General features: G+C 32.0%; 2 long non-coding RNA genes across 2 annotated transcripts; one reads left to right on the plus strand and one right to left on the minus strand.

The window, feature by feature from the left end:
* Positions 1 to 3,879: 3,879 nt before the first annotated feature.
* Positions 3,880 to 5,198, plus strand: LOC137923633 (uncharacterized). Its single transcript, XR_011107562.1, has 3 exons — positions 3,880 to 3,959; positions 4,768 to 4,842; positions 5,144 to 5,198. It is a non-coding gene; the product is annotated as an uncharacterized lncRNA (long non-coding RNA).
* Positions 5,199 to 8,825: 3,627 nt separating this feature from the next.
* Positions 8,826 to 11,124, minus strand: LOC137923819 (uncharacterized). The gene is made up of 3 exons (XR_011107571.1): positions 10,989 to 11,124; positions 9,960 to 10,034; positions 8,826 to 9,003 (listed from the first exon to the last, which is right to left on the minus strand). It is a non-coding gene; the product is annotated as an uncharacterized lncRNA (long non-coding RNA).
* Between the last annotated feature and the right edge of the window lie 297 nt (positions 11,125 to 11,421).

Consider the following 11,421-nt stretch of genomic DNA (forward strand, 5'->3'; position numbering starts at 1 on the left):
ACATTTTATGGTTTTTTTTTACAATACATGCGACGAAATATTATTGTATATAATCTTTTCAATATTAATATTATGCAGGTTGATTAAAATTAGATATAAAAGCTTTTTTTACACCTATTTTCAACTAGCCCTGAACAAGTGATAACTCTGAAATATGTTACATTAATCAATTTCCTTTTTTGAAATGCTAAAGATTAATAGCTTCTGGAAGTCAAAGTCTGCAGGGACAAACAGTAAACAATAATTGTATTAATGTGCTGTAATTTGGATTTGGAAAAAGGCTTTTTCTTAAAATACCATCATTGCGACATTTGTTATTTCTGAAGCCATTGGTTTTGGATATATCGTACGATACATTAATTAACAGCATATATTCATATATAAAGATTTTACAAACCAATCAGCCTGTACATATTTAGACAGATAAATATTTTCAAAGAAAGATAGTTCTAAACCAATTCAAATATCAGGCACTATAATAATGATAATAATTTGGAAAAGTGCATATACAAAACTGATATTTATTGTACGGTGGCTGAATTTGAATTTTGAATTCCAATTTTTCTATAACTGTTGAACTAAAAAGCAGGAAAGTGTACAGCGCTGTCTATTTTATTCGTGCGGGTTTGTTAATAATTAAGTTAAATTAAACAAGAGAAAAACGCGCGTTTACAATCGAAATAAGCATATGAACGATTGCCTTTGAAGAGTTTATGATTTTACTAAATTATTATTGGGAATATTCCGAGAAACACAACTCACTCTCTCTCACAATATATTTGGGCTATACCAGACCACCATTATAATATATTTTACAGTAATTTCTAAGAATTGTGGTTTCAGAGATATCATGATAAGTCAGTATATAATTGGAAATATGAACATCTTGATATAAATATATACACAAAAACATACACGTATCAATAATAAGCAAGGAATGCTGGTTAAAACAATTTTGAAGGCCTAGCGAGTGTTTTTAAAAATTTGTATGCATTCCAAGATCTAACAGCGACTGCAAGTGAAATATTTATTCATAAATATATTAGTACACATATGAATCTTCAATTTGACATTCTCTAAGAAGCCCTTAATTATTAAAAAATGTATAACCGAATTACCATCAAGATCCATGCTCTGACAATCACATCCAGGCACGCAATCTCCGCTCCATGAGTTATCTGCATACAAATCTATACGAAACAAAATATTATTTAATTTAATATAGTAAAGAGTTAGAAAAGATGTCACTGAAATGTGTTTTCAATAGGACGAAGTCACGAAGAAAACAGCCGCCAAGCAAGGTTTTATTGCAAACCAAATTTCCCAATCGTATTATTACAAGTCTAAATGTTAAATGACTGCACCGATTTAACTGGACTGTTTTTTGTGGGGACAGAAATTGTAGAGAGAAACGAAACGCATCCAAAACTAAAACATAACTCGTAACATTATTAAAGAAATAGGCTTACTATTTTGCCATATATATGGTACACATATTATGTGTTATTACACATATTACACAATCGACTTAATTTTACAATTAGCATTATTGCCAAAACGTATTTCTTCTGCAAGTGATTCCAGCACAAAAAAAAAATTTTGAATTTTGTTCTAATTTGATTTGAAAACCAAACATCGATTTGCTGTTAGAAGTTATAATATTTATTTTAATAGGTAATATAGTCAGAATCGGGGAAGGGCTGTTTGTTGTCCATTAAACATGTTCATGTGGTCCGCCAAGCATTTCTAAAATTCAAATTATCTAACCGACTTTCTCTAATCAAAATATTGTTATAAAATTAATTACAATAAAATGGTGGTACACGATAAACCGAAATAAGCAATTATTAATAACCATCGATCAAAACTGAGTGACGCACAATTAGAAAGCTGCATTCATATTACATATATGCTTGTATCGAAAAAACGGTACCAAATTTCTCTTTAAAGTTTATCCCTTTTTCCATTGTTATTTTGTCTAATTTTATATTGCATTAAAATCAAAACAAACTAGTTTTGTCAATTATAAATAAGTGTTGCATTATGTGCATTCCGTGAAACAATTTAAATTTAAATTGGCTTTTGATTGGTTGCCCGTCCCTGGTCAAAATTATATTCGCAGCTGTGTTATCTGAATAAACAAAATCTTAGATATTTATTTCTGTGAATACATCATGTCATTGGTGTGACTTAGTTGTAAATAAATTATGTTTAAACTTACGTTGTCGTGCGTCGAAAATTTTCATTTTTATAAATAAATATGAACCGTCTAGTCCGGTCTAAAGGTATCAAGGAACTGCAGATAAATGCAACAATGGATAACTGAGCATAATGCTTAAAAAATTATATGATGTAAAAATTGTTAAAGCGCTGTGACGTAATAGCAATGGACAAAAATCGTTGTTACAGTTAAACAGATTTTTGTGGTCTTGATACTGCCAAGATTTCTCAACTTCAACCAATAATTGTGTTTATGCGGTTGTATGATGTAATCTGGATTAGGAAACCATTTTAGAAAAAGTTTAAAAAAAAAACAATTCTTATTTAAAATAAATACATTTAAAAAACTTTTAATTTAAACGGTTTTTTGATACCCATGTTGTGGTGGTTGTGGAAAAATATGTACCTAGTCCGCCATATTTGAACGGTGTCCATGTTGAATTTAAAATTTTGACATAATCATCGTGTTTTACTAGTGTAGCCCTTTCATTTGATACCCATATTGAGGGGGTTAAGGAAAAATACGTAATTCGCCATTTTGTATCGGCAGCCATCTTAGATTTATAATGTTATTGATTTTATTATATTGTATTGTCATCTAAATTAAATGTGTGTACCAAATTTCAGATCAATCTGACAACGGGAAGGTGCTTAAATTTCAATTTCTAATTTTGATCCAAATAAATTCCGTACGGGTCCTTTAAAAATTGTAATTTTATCATGATAATGCGATTTTTATTTATTTTTTTAATATTTTCGGTATGTACGATTTTGTTTTTTGAAGTAATTAAGGTACCCATACTAAATAAAAATATAATAGAATCATTATAAATAACGTTTCAGCTGTAGGAAGTCTACTGTTGGATATAGGCCTTCTCCACAGATTTCCCTTGAAACCGATTGAAAGCGACCAGATCCCAAAAATGTCGAACACTTGCAATCAAGATGTCACTTCTTATAATGTAGATATAGTCGAAATTAATATTTTTGGAGACTCTAGAAGTACTTTTAGGAATGTAATGCTTAAAAACTTCGTAAATTAAAGTAAAAAAATGCGGTAATAATTAATTAACCAAGGCATTGTTCATGTCCTGATTTATTATTATTTAGAAAGCCTAAAACCGTATTACTATTTTATTAATTTTTAGGTGTAAGCTAACATAATTATGGCCAGGGCTATGTACGTCTGCAATAGGTAAATATAATAAAAAAACAACATTTCTATTTTATAATGCGAAACTAAAGAAAACCTATGTTTTGTTGTTGGCGTACCTATTTAAAATAAAGAAATAAAAAGATCAATCATCTTTCGATTACCTAAAAAAATAGCATGAATAAAAATCTTAAAATGCATTATTATTTATTTTATAAGATCAAATACATTTAACAGAATATAAAGCTTACAATATACGATAGCCTACTTTAGGGAGGTTTGCTTAGAAAAACATAGTCACGTCACACTTCGTAGAACATTAACATTGAAAACTGTTGGAGCAGAAACTGGCTGTAAACAATCCAATCAATAGAACCGTCTAGTATGCACTTGTAAAAACACTGGAAGCCATCCGTCCTTGTGATGGCGTGGGCATTTGGTGCTTTTTACAACTATTTGATAATATATAAACTCGGACAAAATGCAGTAGGAGCATTCCGAAGTAGCTTCGCAATCGTTTAGTTTCAATAAACCTAAGAAATTTCTAAATCAACCAAAATGCCTGGACCTTGCGAGCCCTGTAAAGGTAACGTATATAAAATTATTTTAAGCTGTTCAGTTGAGTTCTTCTTTCCTACTATCTTTACAGAAGATAGAAGATCCCTTAAAGTATCTCATTGTTAGGTTTGTTATTTTCACCCTCTATATTTGATCTTTAGTTTCTCGATGTTGTTAACACTGGGAGTCCCGTCAATCTAACTTCGTTAAAACATCCGCTAAGTGATGCCTTTAGAGACTTTAAATAATTTTCTTTAAATAATGACTTTGTCTGTTATTGTTTAAAACAAAAACAATCTCAATTTTGATAGCGTCTTTCATATTATAATAACATGTGTAATATGTAGTGTTTTCTAAAAATACAGTTTGAATTAGTACATGTAAAAATTACTTTGATTTCTTGTAACATTCTCATTGCTTATTACAAGTATCAGAAAATACGGGTTGTAAAGCAGCATGTGGATGTCACGAATGTACGATTTTGTTTCTTAAGTTATCTATCTCGTCATGATGTTTTCTTTGACTATCTGTGAGAAGCCGTGGTATTGATTGTTAGGTACTGTAATCTGAATTTACTCTGTTGTTTGTATGGGATCGGGTCCATTTTTCGTAGCAATTTTTCCATTATTTTTCTTAAAAAGAACTTTCTATAAGGTTTAAAAATAAACAAATTGGTATCTGATCCCAAATTTTGAGCTTAAAACATATTTGGCGATTAACTTTACTTACATAGATACGTATAATTTTAGATTCGAATCGTCGTATAGGACAGATCCATGTTTTTAATTTGTATAATAATACAAAAAATAAATATGTAAAATTGATTACTCTTACAGACTCTTGCAAAGGAGACACTGGATGTAAAGATGATTGCAGTTGCAAAGACAACTGTGGCGATTGTTCTTCGAAAGGTATACTAATTTATTTGTATTAATTAATAATTTATTTATTTGTTTATTAATAATTTATTTGTATATTTCCAGAAACTTCCACATCGTATTCTGTCTCTAAAATATAACATTTAACTTCGTGATATTAAGTTTACACTGTAGTTGTTATGTCCAAAAATAATAATGTTTTGTATCTCATTCTTTCTTTTCGTTTTTTTTGTACACATTTCTGATATCTATATAGCGAACATTGGACACATTTATTATTATCTGTACTTGTTCCTTTTAAACATCTTTTAAATGTAAATAATTTTTTTTTCAGGTGATTGCTGTTGAGTCCTTTACATCTAAGATGATCGTTATTGGATTATATTAGTTTATTTGATGTAATTAAAATACTAATTAATGTAAGAAACTTAAGTTTTATTTCTGCGAATAAATCAGTTGCAACCAAATTTATGTCTTTCATTACTTATATAAAACCTCTGTATATTCTTAATAATTCTAAGTATTCTTAAATCTCGCCACAAATTATCGAATTGCCGTCAATAGCAATAAACCTACGTTTCTTAACACGCATTTTTTGTGACTCATTGCAACTATATTTGTGTCCTAAATACGTGAATTTAGTGAAGGCAAAAAATTTGCAATTAGCAAATATAATTATAAGCAGATTTCATTAACGATCTATGTACAGGTGTAAAAGGGTTTATAGGTGTAAAAACTTCAAAGGTTTGAATGTATTGAAAAAACTTAAAGCTTTTACACTTATATCATGTCATCTTGTGTAATGTAGTCACATAAATTTTTTTTCTATTCAAATGCGACAGGCCAGTAACTCCTGGCAGTACAATGTTTGCAGATAAAATAAATACTAAATAATATGAAGGAATATGATTTTTTTAAAAAGCTTATTCTCATTATATAACCATTTTGTTCTTTTTGAAACCATCGATTTTTGGATAGGATGCAGTAATTTAAAGCTAATGAGCTATTTATTGGTTAGTGGTAACTCAGCGGCAGAGGACTAAGACATGCGACCATGAGTCGCGGATTCGATTTCCGGGATACAATCTTATGTAATTCACACTTTATGCATTTATTACATAGAATTGCTTCTGCTAACAAACGAGTTTCCAGAGGATGGATAGCAGTGTCCTCTGCGTACCAAACTGCGATCACCAACCCGCCCCCTAAGTATACTGGTTATGATATATCTCTCCATGGATACTTTTAGGGGAGGCCTATGCCCTACAGTGGGCGTCTGTGGCTAAAACGATGACGTCGAAGAGCTATATATTCTCCCCTTCTTTAAAGCTTTTACATTAATAACCATTTACTATATATATTACTATATTATTATAACCTTTCAAAATAATATTTCACAGTGATTACTTAATATATTGATAGGAACATTTATTTTTACAACAAACTTGCTCGAAATATTTGTTCGAAGATAATGAAAATTGTGCTAATAGATAGATTATGACAGCTTGTATTGGAATGGAACATTGATGTAGATTATTGTACTAAATTTTTCATTTAACATATTTTATATTAAAAATACTTTTTCACTGTATGGGACATGAGGCAAATACTTCTTGAACTTCAATTTACTTGTCACTGAATACATAGAAAATTTAATAGATTTTGATAACTGTTTCTGCAATATTAAAATCATAAATATAAAAATAAATTGGTAAATATTTCCAGATTTGTATATAATGAAGCTTTACGGCATAGCCTAGCGAATATACAATATGAAGTGGCGGTGGATAGACCACATAACGCAGATAGCTGCATATGCAGAGAACGCAGCGTAGAACCACTACAGCCCATTTGAAATCGATGAGCGAGCTCTCTTTATCCATCGCTGGACGTATATCGGCTGAAATGAATACGACCATGAAAGCCATTCGCTTCGTTATAGCAGCATGCTCATAACATAATAGTAAACCCATAAATAATACTTAAAAATATCAAGCTTGAAATAAGGTAGGATTGGTCCGTTTTATCATCTCAATAGCTCGATAGCACATAACAAGCATAATAAAATTTTCGATGACACAGTGCTTCGAATAAAATCCAACCAGCATGAAATTGTTCGCGGAAATCAAATTACAGGCAACACTTTGACCTACTAGTCTAATTCCTTTGTTATATTCAACGTAAAATTTTTGCTGTTTTGTTGTGTTTTATATAACGTGCTATTTTTGTTTCCTGGTTATGTTTGATGACTGTTCATTTATAAACATCAGAAGTTTTTATTTCAGTTTCCAAATATTATACAATATATACTACTGTGATCATTATCATTCCATTAAACTCCCGGGCATTAGGAAAGCGGGTATTTTTATTCCTAGATTGGTAGGACAGTCTATAACATCTGCCGAGTGTCTGTTTGTCGAAAACTGGAATATTATTTGTCTCAGCTCAAACCATTTTGAAAGATGTTTTATGTCTCAAACTCATCAAGGCACGTTAGGTGCCGAAATAGCTCAATTTTTTTCTAAAAAAAGCGTCAAAAACTCGACTCATATTGTTCAGCAACCACCGCATCTGGTTATCCGCATTTTATTCCGTGCGATTTCTGGCTATTCAGCGAACTCAAAAGACCAAAGCAGAGAGGCCATTTTGACACGATTAAGAAGATAAAAACCGAATGGAAGGTTTTGAAGGCTATACTGGAAAAAGACTATTCAGACTGTTTCGGAGACTAGAAAAAGCATTTGCAAAAGTACGTTTCATCGCACGGTAATAACTTGGAAGTGGAGGAAGTTGATTTGGAAGAATAAATAAAGAATTAACATATTATAATTGAATTCACCTTGCCTTTTGATCACATTATTAAATATTTGGTTAGATCGTCGAAGACACTGGATGCAAGCCGCGTTCAACGAGCCCCATTCAAAATATATGGGGGAGATCCATGTCCTGTAGTACATTCACAACTGGACATAGGACCTTCTACGACTGCAACGATGATGATATACTAATCGTATACTATTTTAGCTTTCAGCGGACAGATCTCTTGGTGCATTGTAAAATAAAGCGAGAAATATTAAATTGTAAACTTGAGTAAAATCCGTCCTTAATTAATATCTATTCAATTACTCTGAAATTCTGCTGTAAATTTGCTGCCATTACCACGTGATTTAAGATCACTTAAGCTCAAGAAATGGTCTACACAGACTAATAAATATAGCCGCCATTTTGCGAAAATGTGAATGAAAATTTCATGAGAAACGATTTAAATTCTCTTTGTTAGTTTGCAAAAAGTATGTCTTGTTACAAAAAACCTTGTGCCGAAAATTGTCATGCTTTTTAAGTTATATACCAAAATGTAATTTAGATTCAAACTATTATTAACTGCTATTCAGTATAAATAATAATATATTCGTTTTATGAATTCACTGATATGATTTCACATATTCTTGTCTTAAATGTTTTACTCATACATTATTTCTATATTATGATTAAAATATGCAATAAAATTTAATAGCGAAGTAAATGTTCAGCTTTCTTTGGGTACAAATGTACAGTAAATATTTACAAAAACCATAATAATAAATATAATATAAGAATAACACCGAATTTACTCAATCCTCCTTCACAATACAATTTATTCTTCTCCGGAAGGCGCTTTCCCTCGATATAAGGATGATCAGGTATCGTTGCGCATTTAAAGTGAAGGTTTAAAAGCTGTTTGCTTTTTTAATTTATTTTTCGTCTTTTATGATATTAACTTGTTTCATATAGCTTCATTAATTTATCTTTGCACCAAACAATTAACTGGTAGAAAATACCTTCAGCATTAAAGTCGCCGTTATACATAAAATGTATAAAACTGTGCTTAAATAAATATGTTATACTTCTGTAATTGTACGTAGATTCATAAAGGTATTTCGAATTGCTTTTCGATACCAATAGACAATTACATAGGATTTAATCAAATCCGTAATAAGTGTAAGGCTTAAAAAATAATAATTAATAAAAAACAAAAATAATGTCAACAAAACATTTATATGAAGCAATAAAACAGAATAATTGTTACAAGGAAGACAGTAGTGAAGGAGACGGGAAAGCAGGTCTCGAGAACGGAGCTGACGCGAGAGAAAAGCGAAGGTCTGCGCCTACGGCGTTCCAGTCCCTCCATGCTGAGAAGAGTTTAACAGCAACCACCTGGAAATCATATATTCATAATAATATAAAAAAAATAATGGATCTTTTAATAAAAACATTGACAACAGTTTTTTACCCGACTTGCACTGCGGCAAGTGATATTTGTATATTCCACAGGTTTAAAGTGAAAGAGAGTAAAGCTTTTAACCTCTGTTAAAGTAACGAAGCTCAAGGTCTCTCAGGAAAGCCTTGACTCGGGCCTTTATATACTACAGTTTCAACGGAGTGGTAAACCGTGAAGCTCTTAGTTCGTCCTTGCTTCACAAATGATGAGACGCAAGTTCCTCTAGGACCTCGGCTTGTATCGTCGCTAATAGTTGATACTCCTATTTTATTTCGACTAGTTTTACCGAGACTATTTGGTTCCCATTACTATGACGAAACAGCAATGAACCCAATTTGTTTCTAGTTTCTTTTGACGTACAAAACTGTTTACTATAAATGTTGAAGGTGGTGATGGCGATGCCCACTCAGGACCACTCAAGGTCTTAATCAAAAGGCGCCTAGCTTCAGTAAGCGTATGTTGTTTAAATATTTTATTATCTAGGATTAGATCCGTAGATGAAGGAAGGTAACCGAGCCTTGCTGATTAGCAAATTGAAGTTGCAGTGGGCACGCCACATAGTGCGCACAGATGGTAGTAGCCTTAAGGATCTGAGTGGAGACCACGGATGGGAAGCGCAGCGTAGAATGTGTCCTAAAACGCTTGGTGCAGACTACTTCCTACCGGCCTTATTGGAAATCTTTTTGGGAAGCCTTTATCTAGCAGTGGATTTCAAAGAGCTGATGTGTTGATAACGGTTTTCTATTACTTATAAAAAGATATTTTAAAACAGTTTTTTGAAAAATTGTCCATACATGCCTGATCATAATATGCGTACGTGTAGACATAAATATAAAGAGGAAAAATATTGCAAATGCTTTAATAGAATATATTTTTAAACATTTATAGTTACCTTTAGATGAGCAATCGTTGCACCCTTTGTCCTTGCAGTCGCAGTTATCTTTGCAGGATCCGTCCTTGCACGTATCTAAGAAAACATATTGGCTTTAGATATTTACATTACACTGACTAATTGTTTGGCATTCATAGAGTCCCCCGCGGTTGTGATTAAAAGCTGAAGGCGCTTGGCATAGACTTTTTTATAGCAACTTTTCTAACTTAAGGTTTCCTAATGAGCTTCGGCCTAAGTCGTTACATTTATCCTACCGTCCCGCCAAAAAGAGATCAATTAACCTTTATAAGATGTCAGACGTAAAGTCTGACATTGGATTTTTAAAACTGGATGATTTTTAAAACCGGAATTTTGGATTTTTGAGCCCGGAGTTGGACAAAGCTGTAAAAGCCAGTAATGCTAACAGCGCCCCAATCTAATCGAATACAGCCATCATATTAAATCTCTGGAACCTCAGTTTAAACAGTCACACGAAGCCTTTAGCATTCGAAGGTTCTTTGAAGTAACAAAGTACAATTCGATCGTTGCTAGTATTGTGAATTACATATTACAGCAAAATTTAAACACGAAAATGTTAACGTCAAATTCAAATCTCAAGTTTTACAATTAGAAACAAAATTTACTATTGCTTTTCTTAATATTGTAACAGATTTATTGTCCTTGCTCCTGAGCAGTGGTAGCCTAGCGATAAAGGACTAAAACTTGCGATTGCAGGTTGCGGGTTCAATTCCCGAGATACAATCTTATATAATTCACATTTTGTGCAATAATTATATAGGATTGTCACTGCTTACAAATTTATTTCTAAAAGATGAGCAGCGTCCTCTGTTTATCATAATATCACACTGCGACTGCCAACCCGTCTGCCAAGAGTGGCGATTATGGTATATTTCCCCACAGATATATTTATGCGAGGCTTATGCCTTGCAGTGGGCATGAGCTGGAACGATGTATTAGTATATGATTGTACACACGACACGTTTGTTATGAGTGAATAAATATAATAAATTTAATAAGACAAATAGGTACCTTTGCAGGGTTCACAGGGAGAAGGCATGTTTGTAGTGGCTTGTCTGGGGCAATATCAAACTATGCCACGACCGGTCCGACGCGATGTTTTATACCGCAGAATACTTGCAAAAACTTTTGCAGTAAGATTTAGAACAAGGCTATTTAAAAAACCTCACTCGATTATGCCTCGTACAACAATAGAGAAATGTGACCAATTGATTCGGAAAAAAATTATGGATTCAATGCCTATTCAACAATCCTAAGGATGTTAAATTGGTAAATGTTATTTTATTTCAGTTTCGACGAGTCCGGCTGTGCACTACAATTCACCATGACACAATTAACTTAACTTACCTTAAAATAATATCTTAACTATTTAATTAAAAATCGATTCTTAGAAAATCGTCTATAAAATTCGTGGGATATTATGTCTAAAGAAGGTTTCTCATTT

Source organism: Battus philenor, unplaced genomic scaffold (genome assembly GCF_028537555.1).
Source record: "Battus philenor isolate CCGP_79_NKW_IND1 unplaced genomic scaffold, ilBatPhil1.0.hap1 SCAF_22, whole genome shotgun sequence".
Lineage (NCBI taxonomy): Eukaryota > Metazoa > Arthropoda > Insecta > Lepidoptera > Papilionidae > Battus > Battus philenor.